This window comes from Nanorana parkeri, unplaced genomic scaffold, assembly GCF_000935625.1.
Source record: "Nanorana parkeri isolate BGI_ZX_2015 unplaced genomic scaffold, ASM93562v1 scaffold2236, whole genome shotgun sequence".
Taxonomy (NCBI): domain Eukaryota; kingdom Metazoa; phylum Chordata; class Amphibia; order Anura; family Dicroglossidae; genus Nanorana; species Nanorana parkeri.
The window spans coordinates 81086-90463 of record NW_017308504.1 but is presented as its reverse complement, the minus strand read 5'-3'; positions in this window follow the sequence as shown (position 1 = coordinate 90463).

Here is a 9378-nt window from a genome sequence, read left to right as displayed (position 1 = left end):
AGAACACCCAACATGTGGCACTTAACCCCTTCCTGTGTGGCTGAAATGTAATAGCAGGCAGATAAAGGAACGCGCGCGGCGAGCTGGGAGAACAGCCGGCCCGAGGAGCAGTAAAGTATCAAACAAAATGTTATGTGAGAAAATAAGGAAGACGATGAAACAACACGCAATGGGCGGATAGTAACGGATCGGCGCCGGCAATACATTAACATGCACAGCTAATATATGGAGTGATGAGATTCCTAGTAGAACCCATTACATTTACAGCTATGAAATGGCTCCCAGCCCGACAATAAAGAGACGCTTTAACTCCGGCACCGCTGAACATGCTGAGCGGTCATTACCCCGGAGTGAGGATGCAGATCTGGAGATCCAGGGACCTCATTACCCCGGGGGGAGGATGCAGATCCGGAGATCCGGGGGCCTCATTACCCCAGATGGAGGATGCAGATCTAGAGAGCCAGGGGCCTCATTACCCCAGGGGGGAGGATACAGATCTGGAGAGCCAGGGGCCTCATTACCCCAGGGGGGAGGATACAGATCTGGAGAGCCAGGGGCCTCATTACCCCAGGGGGGAGGATACAGATCTGGAGATCCAGGGGCCTCATTACCCCGGGGGGAGGATGCAGATCTGGAGATCCGGGGGCCTCATTACCCCGGGGGGAGGATGCAGATCTGGAGATCCGGGGGCCTCATTACCCCGGGGGGAGGATGCAGATCTGGAGATCCAGGGGCCTCATTACCCCGGGGGGAGGATGCAGATCTGGAGATCCGGGGGCCTCATTACCCCGGGGGGAGGATGCAGATCTGGAGATCCAGGGGAACTCATTAAACCGGACACATCACCTACAATCACCCCACACATACCATACGGCAGCCAGACAGGATTAGCCGAACTTAATTGGATTTTCAGTCATGTTCAATTCCCCGTCTACACGGCAGCAGATTTCAGGATGAGCGGCTCCGGAGCATTTCATTCATGTGCAGAAGAACACGCCAACAACACTCATGTATGCAGGAGGCGTGTACGCAGATGAAATATTCATCATATTAACCGTTTTGTGCAGATGAATTATGACAATCCCGCGGGGACTCGCCGGGGACGATTGATTACATTTGGGGCTGTCGGAGATTTTCACCTGTTTAGCATCCAGTGGAGTACAAGTGAGCGTGCGGAGCGCGCGCCGCCAGCGCACGCACAATGGAGATCCTCCGCTCGGCTCCTCTCACTTCCACTTCTTCTGATTCTTCTTTTTTTATGGCGAAGCTTCTAAAGAAAGAACGGATTACACAACTCAAATGTAATAAAATAAGAGAAATCCGCCCGCTGAGCCCGGCTGCAGAATGCAACGCAGAACCCGCATGCCTCTGACAATGCGACGTCAGTAAACTCGGAGGGGGAGGAATCGCATTGTGATAGACTTACATCAAGGCCACCGCTTCTCGGAACACCGTGATTAGCACCGGCCATGGTCACGCAGGGCTGTATTCATTTGTAGAAGACACCCCAAGAAGGAGGCATGTCACTGTGCAAGGACAGTTCTAGGATAGAAACGCAGGGAATGTCACAAAGGATGGAACTTTTTCCACAATACCCCATTGTTGACCCAGATATAAGATTCTGATATGTTTCCAACTACTGAGAACAGGCAGGGCTGGGCCTATAGGCACCAAGGCAAAGAGACTCCATTATCTTTGCAGGTACGGCCATTACTGTTACATCGAATGTGCCCCAAATTTGAAACATGCTGTGCTGTCATGCATGTACACTGCCGGCACAATGAAGCAACACATGCGACGCATGCTGTCTCTGTTACTGCATGCATTACTACAACACACAAATCTAACTGGGCCCTCGAAGAATATCTGTGATCCCCACAGCACCAACATTCCAACTGTCACTTCCCCGTCAGCAGCTTCTTAAAGGAGAACTATGAGGGGGGAGGGGCTTGTCACTCACCTCATAGCTCTAGCCGACCTGTGACAATGAGACTGTCACAGGTCGGCTCAGTAGATCGGGAGGTGAGCGAACACATACCGGCGCTCCTCGCTCACCTCTCGATCCTGTCACGGCTCTCTGCCATGACAGGGGAGGGACTGGATTCCCCCCTCCCCGCTCCGATCCTCCACTGGCGGAACGGACGGGGGGAGGGGGCGAGTACAGCTGGCTCTGCCTCTAGATAGGAGGAGCCAGCTGTCACTCACGCAGCTGGGCGGATCCCGTCATCTACATCGGGATCCGCTCCGGCTGCGGCGTCTCAGTATACCGCGAGCTGTAGCTCCCTATATACTGGGCTTAGGGTGACGGGAGGACGCTAGTTTGTGTCCTCCCGTTACCCTAAGGAGAACTATGGGGGAAAAACACTGACCCCGTAGTTCTCCTTTAATACAGAAAGTATCCACAGCGCTCCCTTCCATCACAGATCCTAAAAATCAGGCATTTATTAGTCATTTAAGGATTGTGGGCGGAGCTATGCAAATCCATTCTTTGTCCGAATGCACACCCAGAACGGCTGGTTCATAGCACAGATACAGCCTGATATCATAGATCAGGGGTAGGCAACCTCGGAACTGCAGTGGTGGTGGAACTACAAGTCCCATGAGGCATTGCAAGACTCTGACAGCCTCAGGCATGACTCCCGAAAGCATGATGGGATTTGTGGTAACCACAGCGGGAACGCCGAGGTTGTCTACCCCTGTCGTAGAGGCATTTATTCCCAATGGTAGGCAGCTGCTTTCAGACTTGTTGGCCATCATCAGTGCGGTGCATGGAAAGCATGGCTGCCATGGAGGAGGGCTCATGGACCGACACAACGATGCCGCCAGACAGGTTATAATGAGGGGGATAAAAGCAAGCAAGTGTGCAAGTCAAAGTTTTGAATGCTTTCCCGTGCTGCGGCATCAGACAGTTTGTGTTCTGTGTGCGGCATCAGACAGTTTGTGTTCCGCTCACTGACTGCACATATGTTTCCAACTACTGAGAACAGGCAGGGCTGGGCCTATAGGCACCAAGGCAAAGAGACTCCATTATCTTTGCAGGTACGGCCATTACTGTTACATCGAATGTGCCCCAAATTTGAAACATGCTGTGCTGTCATGCATGTACACTGCCGGCACAATGAAGCAACACATGCGACGCATGCTGTCTCTGTTACTGCATGCATTACTACAACACACAAATCTAACTGGGCCCTCGAAGAATATCTGTGATCCCCACAGCAGCAACATTCCAACTGTCACTTCCCCGTCAGCAGCTTCTTAAAGGAGAACTATGAGGGGGGAGGGGCTTGTCACTCACCTCATAGCTCTAGCCGACCTGTGACAATGAGACTGTCACAGGTCGGCTCAGTAGATCGGGAGGTGAGCGAACACATACCGGCGCTCCTCGCTCACCTCTCGATCCTGTCACGGCTCTCTGCCATGACAGGGGAGGGACTGGATTCCCCCCTCCCCGCCCCGCAACACACAAATCTAACTGGGCCCTCGAAGAATATCTGTGCAGTCAGTGAGCGGAATCCAGAATGCGACATCCCCACAGTGGCTGGAACCAGAAGACGTCCAGAACTGACTTGTAGAATCCATTACCTGCCGAACAGATCCCGTGATGACAGAGAGGGCCAGGAAATGGGAAAGTCTTCTGAAGTCGGCCAGGTGAACCGTCATAAGCGGGTCCCGCCCGTCCTGGAAGTCGCATGTGTCTCATTATCGGCGTCCTCTGATCAGTCCGGAAGACGCCCCTCCTCCGACATCTCTCACCCTTCACTCCGCCACCAGCCAGTGTGGTCAACCGATGTCTGATTTGAGTGTTCCCGCGAGCTGCGCACACGTGCGAGGAAGCCGCATCGCTCCACCGACCGCGTGAACACGAAACCGACGGCGTCATCTGTTATCGTATGCAGCAGCTGAACGACCAGCCCGCATCCCAAATCTATCCTAATCACGGGAGAACGCCGCCAACCGACCTCTCAATCAAGGAGCCCATCGGCAGGCGTCTCGCTTGATCTAAAGTAGCCGAGCGCGGAGCTCTAATCACGCGCAAATGTGTGCGAGGGAACGATCCCCATCTGAGATATCATCCCAGGATAAACAGGAGATTCCTCAGCCGCAGCAGAACCGCCGCCGATCGCACCAAGCTCAGTGCTGCCCGGGGGTTCACATATCCGGGAATATCTCAGGAATTAATTACCGGTCACAGAGATCACATGACTCCCCCTGACAATGTCTTCATCTGCTTTTCTCTCCAGAAGGAAGGAGCCATCTTTGCTCAGCCATCACCCAGGGTCACCATCTACTTCCTGGACTGGGACGGCGGCTCAGATATGTCACAGTCATGTAAATCCCGGTGCCTGATCAGTTCTTGGCTGTGTCCACGAACGAAGGGGGATGGGTGAAGCCCCTGGAACATGTCATTGTGACCAATAAGAATGAACTGGACTTCCACCCACATCTGTGGCGCTTCCTTCTCTCCGCTATCCTTATGGTCGTCTGAGGATGTTTCCCAGCCCGTGTAATCTGCAGAGACTTCTATACACAAGAGACCAACAATGTTTCTTCATCTCTATATTTTTTATCACAGACAGCGATGATCCCGGGATTTCCCCTCCCCTCATTCTGTCCCTCCGATAGTGTTGATGTGACAAGCTGGAGGCACCCAGGAACCAAAAATGTTTTTTGCATAACAGAAAAGAGAAAACATCTGTGCGTTATGTTGTGTAATCCGCATGTGTGGCAGAACTCTGCGTTATAAAACAATCTAGCTTGGAGCCCAGACCTCCTCGGCTGCCTGGGCCCCTCACACAAGTAACGGCCTTACCCCCCCTGATGGCGGTCTTGACCGGGGACTCGGATCACTGCACTAATACACTGCGGAGAACACAAAAGGAGGAATCGTCGGGACATTCATCCCTCGGACCATCTTCAGTTCTCGGGGTTTATTTTTATTTTCTATTTGTTTCCTTTTACACAACAAAACAGATCCAGAGGCGCTTGTAGATCCCTGAGATGGAATGGCCGCTGTGCGGGTTCTCAGATGAAAGGAATGCTTAGTATTTGTGAGAACACTTCGGCTGATCATAGATTTCCCTCAATATTATTTTAGGCAGAAGGCCGCAGAGAGATAAAAATAGACGTTTATCCGAGGCCGGAGGAGACGCAGCGGAGGACGCATGTTACAGCAGAAGTGATCTGTATAGTGGAAGATTATATCTGTATGTGTGTGACCGAATGTCCTTCAACTACAACGTTCTCATGTGTTATACAAACCCTGTAGAAACCTCTAACCCTGACCCTATACACTAACCCTGACCCTATACACTAACCCTATAATCTAACCCTGACCCTATACTCTAACCCTAACCCTATACACTAACCCTGGCCCTATACACTAACCCTATAATCTAACCCTGACCCTATACACTAACCCTGACCCTATACACTAACCCTGACCCTATACACTAACCCTGACCCTATACACTAACCCTGACCCTATACACTAACCCTGACCCTATACACTAACCCTATAATCTAACCCTGACCCTAGACTCTAACCCTAACCCTATACACTAACCCTATACTCTAATCCTGACCCTATACACTGACCCTATACTCTAACCCTGACCCTATACTCTAACTCTGACCCTATACATTAACCCTATACTGTAATCCTGACCCTATACACTAACCCTATACTGTAATCCTGACCCTATACACTAACCCTATGCTCTAACCCTGACCCTATACACTAATCGTATACACCAACCCTAACTCTAACCCTATAGTTTAACTCTATACTCTAATCCTGACCCTAACTCTAACCCTATATACTAACCCTAACCCTACACACTAACCCTACACACTAGACCTAACATTATACAGTAACCCTATACACTAACCCTAACCTTATACTTATATAATCCAAACCCTAACTCTGACCCAATGTACTAACTCTAACCCTATATTCTAACCCTGTACTCTAACCGTAGCCCTGTACTCTAACCCTAACCATCGAACCCTAACCCACTCTGGGAACATGCCATACACTGGCAGGCTCATGCTAACCATTGCTGCAATCACTCTGTGTGACATCGCCGCACACCTGTATTTCATGACATTATCTTCCTTAACACTTAAAACATAATTGGAACTCGACGCGCCAACTGCAACGTTTTCACCAGCCCGGACCTCTCCTTATCAGCTTCTTATTTTTGGAGTAATATCCCAACAAAGAGAAAGAGCAACAAGAAAAGTATTCCAAGAATTCCGACATTACCAGCTGATTGAACACATGTGCTGGCATTGTAAGGGTGGGGGCGATGGGGTCATTTAGGGTGGGTAGACTGGCCGGCAGAGCATGCTGAGACTTGTAGTTCACCAGCTCTGAGGAGGGGGCAAAACTTCTGCTGGAAAACGTCACTTCTTCTTTTAGTGCATGCCTACAGACTGTCCTGGCCTGTGAAGGGGTCAGCACTGGTCTGGGGTGATGGAACATCTTTGGTGCCTTTGATATTCTCCTTCCACTAGGATGGCACCTCTAGACTGTGGCTGACCCCGGATCCTGTGAGTGGGATGGATGTCAGGTATTATCTGGAAGCTTTGCAATGTATACTCTGCACACCAGCAGATGGACCAATATTTTACCATTAAAGGAGAACTATGAGGGGGGAGGGGCTTTTCACTCACCTCATAGTTCTAGCCGACCTGTGACAATGAGACAGATCATGGACGGATGGCGCCGTGCAACATCAAACAGCAAATGAACAAGAATCATTTGTTGCCCTGACGAAGGGTCCCTGCGTGGCCCCCGAAACGTTGGTTATAATTATTGTAACATGTATGACGGTCTGTCCGATGAAATGGACTTAAAGGAGAACTATGAGGGGGGGGAGGGGTTACTGAGCCTAGGGTGACGGAGGACGCTAGTTTGTGTCCTCCCGTGACCCTTAGGAGAACTATGGGGAAAAGCCCTGACCCCATAGTTCTCCTTTAACACTGTTACATTTTAACACACACATTACAACACGCTAACATGTGTTCAGGTTCTCCATAGTGAAGGTGCCCGTGCCCGTTCCTGCACTGCATTGGGTTTTGAAAAATATGACATCTCTGCATTTTAGTGCTATGGGAGGCCCACGGAAGCCTCAATGTCAATGCACCAAAACATATCTAACATGGGCTTTGGTGTGTTGGCAACAAGTATCAACATGCCTTGGTCAATGGCCGTGAACTCTTTCCACTTCAAATACTATCTTTCAAAAAACACACTGGAAACATATGTCAACAATGCATGAAGGGAAGGTTGATGCGTGACCGCACCTGCCTAACGCTACCAAAAAAAACCCCCATGGATATCTACACACACACGCATGTAAATGTGACCCGAATAATGAACTCATTTCAATTCAATTGCGCAAGCAAAGGGCAACATTTCTACAGATCAATGTCATCTGTCTCGTGATTTCTCCGGAAGATCAAATTCTTTTTTATCGATCACCTTCTGCGTTACTTTTATACTTGAAGTCAAAATGATAAATGATTTGTAACGATGCCGTTACCGTGCTCAGTAGCTGGATGCATCAGGTAAAGGGCCCCTTTTACTACACTGTGGGGTCAATTTACTAAAGGAGTAGAGCATGTTCACTTTGCAAAAGTGGATTTTCACTAAGCTCAGAATGAGGGGAATCTGTGCTGATCATCCAATCACGTGCGAGCAGAAATCTGTTTTATTTCATTGTCTTTGCATAAGATTGGGAATTCTTTACCGTGTGTGAATCAGCTTCACCTCATTCACTCAGCTAAGTGAAAAGCCGCTTTGCAAAGTGAAAATGCTCCACTCCCGCTGACTGTCACCCTTTGCCTGCATTCAGGTCAAACACCCAATCAGGTTCAAGAGAGAAAATTCTCCTCTAAGGGATTGGCTAGATTGTAAGCTCTTTAGCACAAAGTTCTCATTCGTGCTGATTCTTGTGTCCATGTTTGTTATTATTTTGCCTTCTCCATTTCATTGCTATACTCCTTGTATATCTTCATTTTGTACAGCGCTGTGGAATATGTTAGCGCTATTTATAGATGAAATCATAACAGCATAGTGAGCATGTTATTATAATATGTGACAGTATAAAAAAAAAAGGATTATAATTGTAACAGCCAAATATTTCTATTTTATTCATCACAGCCGTTCCTCTTCTGCAAGAATTATGAATGTGGGGGAAGGGCGCACTGTTACATGGTAGCTGGAGAAATTGAAAGGTGTTAAATGATGGGATAAATACAGGTTTGGAGCTCAGGAAGTCCTCAGGGCCCCCATTAAGTAAAGAAAAAGCTCCGATGCAGCAGAATGTGAAGGGAGAAGACTCAGCCAGCCTGTCACTTCATAGCAGAAGATGATTTCCAAAGAGAAGGCAGCTATGGGGGCTTCCTGGGATTTGTAGTTCCCCCACCCCCCAACCCCCGCTGATGCACAGCTGCAGATGAGGAACGTTCTCGCTCGCAGAAATCTGCTCTGGGGCCGCTCCGCAGAAAGCCATGAGCATTATTCAGCACAATCTGAGGATTTTATATGAACAGGCTGCTGCTGGGAGCGATACACAGCCAGAGTTTGTCTACACAAAGTAAAAATGGAGTCATTGAGCAAAGTCTTAATTTGCCTGAACTGCATGCAGCAGGCAGGCTGCGTTGGAGTGGCGTCTCGCACATTGGGGGCAGTGTAACCCACCACATGCCTGTCTCCCTGACTGGAGGATGCTGCTGAGACAAGCGCCGAGCTGTACATTACAATGAGGACCTGAACTCCTCCTGTATGGCAGTGCGGCCGTCCTTTGTTGTCGGTGAATTGTCCACACTTGACCCTTCCTCTGTGGAGGGCGGCGGTCTATTCACCTCCCCTCCGCCGCTTGCAGCTAAACAGGTTATTTCACAGCATGAGCCATGAATGGGAGAAATAAAAGTCTTTTTTATGTACCTGACTGAGGCAGGGTGCAGGGGGACCTGATTCACCTGATGTTTGTTTGGCAACAAGGACCTTCACAAGACCCCTTTTTGCATGTGACTTGCGGGGAACAATGATTGGCGGGTGGGGGGAAAGAAAGTGCCCCGGGGGCAGCCACATCAAACATGGCTCAATTTGTACAAAAATGTAAATGTGTTTTAGTGGTGACATTCCCCAGCCTGGCTTTCCCTGGCCAAGCAGAGTGACACAGGAAGAGCAACATGACCAAAACACACCTACAGAGTATTGGACCACAGGGGATGGGGGGCTTTCTGCTTTATTGGGTTGGGGGGCTTTCTGCTTCATTAGACTAGGGGGTATTGTGCTTCAATGGACTGGTTCCACATCACTGTAATGGGGGGGCTTTCTGCTTCACTGTAATGGATAGTGGGGGT